The sequence below is a fragment of the Lolium rigidum genome, chromosome 1 (genome assembly GCF_022539505.1).
Source record: "Lolium rigidum isolate FL_2022 chromosome 1, APGP_CSIRO_Lrig_0.1, whole genome shotgun sequence".
Taxonomy (NCBI): Eukaryota; Viridiplantae; Streptophyta; class Magnoliopsida; order Poales; family Poaceae; genus Lolium; species Lolium rigidum.
The window spans coordinates 325,932,554-325,935,132 of NC_061508.1; the positions used below are offsets into that span (position 1 = coordinate 325,932,554).

At 46.9% G+C, this 2,579-nt stretch overlaps 1 long non-coding RNA gene across 1 annotated transcript; it reads left to right on the top strand.

The window, feature by feature from the left end:
- Positions 1-650: 650 nt before the first annotated feature.
- Positions 651-1,629, top strand: LOC124684327. The gene is made up of 3 exons (XR_006996983.1): positions 651-683; positions 778-857; positions 1,518-1,629. It is a non-coding gene; the product is annotated as an uncharacterized LOC124684327 (long non-coding RNA).
- The last annotated feature ends 950 nt before the right edge of the window (positions 1,630-2,579 follow it).

The following is a 2,579-nucleotide window of genomic DNA, read 5'->3' on the forward strand; positions in this document are numbered from 1 at the left end:
CCTTCTGCTGATTTGTCTTGACTATACTGTACCAACAAGGCTTTTCCGTTTTTTACCTTCTGCTGAAAATAGAGATATGCTACTCTGATTTAAGATGTCACTTCCATTATTTATGCTCACACTTTGTAGTCTCCTGCCTAACATGTATACCATTTTTCTAAGCCTTGTGCTTACATTTTCTGCTGCAAATTGTAGGTATATGATGGAGCACTAGAGTTCTACATGAAGAAGCTCTAGAAGATGGGCATGTGTTTAATCACAATCTTGTGAATAAAAGATGTCCAGCTTGCTATCATTGGTGCATAGTTTACTACAATTTCACCTGTCTGTCCATTTTCTTGATATGCTTTGCTTTTCTTTTTCTAACGAGTTGTATCCCTGTTAGTGCCTGTGATATTTGTGTCTAGCTAGGTGTATGCCCAATGCGTTTGTGTTCAGTTAGATGTCTCTTGAATAGCATTAGTAGTACTACCTCTGTCCATAAATAGATGTCAAAAGTTTAGCTAAATTTGAATGTATCTAGTCACGATTTAGTATATAGATACATCCGAATTTGAATAAATCTTTGGCATTTATTTATGGACGGAGGGAGTACCAAATTTTCAATACTAACTTGTCACTTCACATGTATAATTCTCATATTTTTTCTGCGGAATGTGCCTTAGTGAGATACACCAAGTATGGTAAGAACCTGGAAGCTTACCTGTCATAATCATGTTTTTCCATGGTGTACTTGACCTCTTTCCTTCTAACACAGCACATATTTGGTATTTGCAGGAACACCACATTGCCCTTACCTATTCGATGCTGGGCTGAGTATTCACTGCAACTTCAAGTCACTTGATCACGAGCTGAACGTGAGTCTTGATACTTCTCATTTTAAGTATTGGTTGCTGGTCCTGCTGTATCCCTACCTATGTTTGGAAGTAGTCAGAGTTATCTCTGTATCCCTACCTATGTTTGAAGTACTCAGAGTTATCTATTTATCCTTGTGGGTTTTAATCAAAGTTCAAAATAGCCGGCTATAGCCCGGCTATAGCCCGCTATAGCTGGTCGGAGGGACCTGCCGCTACGGCTATGCCCTTCAAACGCTAAGAAGGGATAATCCGCTATTAGCCTCAAAAACCCGCTATTAGCCCCCAAAACAGGTAAAAAAAATAGCCGCTACGGCTATAATGCTGTAAATATAGTGGGAAAGAAAAGGAAAAAATGAAAACTAGAAATTATTGTTACTTATAATGTTGTAATATGTGGACCGAACTGTGTCTTATTCATAGCTTTGTATGTAACCGTGTTAATATGTTATGTCTAATGCCAATAAATTATCAAATTTGTGAATTGGTGATAGAGATATATATGAATTTTGATTTTTTCCCATGAATTAGCAAAACCGCTAAATGGATGATTTAGCCGCTATAGCTCAGCTATAGCCTTTCATAGCTGCCAGAAATACTACCGCTATTTCCAATAGCCGGCTATTTTAAACTATGGTTTTAATACATACTACGGAGGACCAGTGGCGCCACGATGCATGGAGGAGGTCGACGATGACGGCGAGCTTGGGCGCGGTGTCACGACCAGGCCAGCGGCGAGACCGCGCGGAGTATATAGCAGGGACGAGGTCGATCACGATGGGGCCGAGTGATCCCAGATCAAGCTCGTGTTTTCTCGGCTTCGCCCCTGTCCTGCTTGCTGATCAATCGATGACAACGACGGGCGTCCAGGATAGAAGATTCGTGTTTGAGATTCGGATTGGAACACCAATTTGAAGCATTTGGACGTTTTGAGGTTTTTATTTATTTATTTATTGCAAAAAAGTGTACTAAGCCTCCGACATGTTTTCCTGGACGTTGGGAGTATTATGTTAATTCAAAGTTGATGTTTTTATTCTGGTTGATGCTTTGTGAGCATGCTGCTGTAGCCTGTTAGCTGCTACTTATCCCATGCGATGCCTGCTACTGGTTATTCCGTGCGCTGACTACTGCTGTTTGGGTGCGCTGACTGCTGCTGCTTGTGGGATGGAGCCATTGGGGTCAACCGAACGGTAATTAAAAGCAGAGGTACGGGGAGAGAGAGGTTAGAGCATCTCCAACAGGCGCGCTATATAGGCCGCGCGGCATAAAAACGTCCGATATAGCGCGCGCGGGACAGAATCAGGCGCTCCGACGAGCGCGGTAAACGGCGCGGTGCTGTAAAATTTTTAGGGCGCGCGGCGTTTTGCACAATCCGGAGCGGCATATCCGGCGCGTCGGCTACAGCGCGCGGCATCGCTCGTCCAACCGCGAAAAATCCCCCGCGCTGAAACTTCCTCCCCGCGTCGCTGCCCCGAGCCCAATCCGTCGTCTCCCGCGCGCCGCCGGCGATCCCGACGATGGACGACCCCTCCGGCAACCCGCCGACCCCTCCCTACTCTGTCACACCCTCCGCCGCCGCCGCCACTTCCGCCGCGCCGGCGCTAAACCCTAGCGGCGGCGCCGACGCCGGGAACCCAACGGGCTGCTGCGCGGGCGGCTGTTCGTCCCGCCGCGCGGGCACTACACGCGGGCGCTGCCGCGGCGCGGATGGCCGCGCGAGGCACC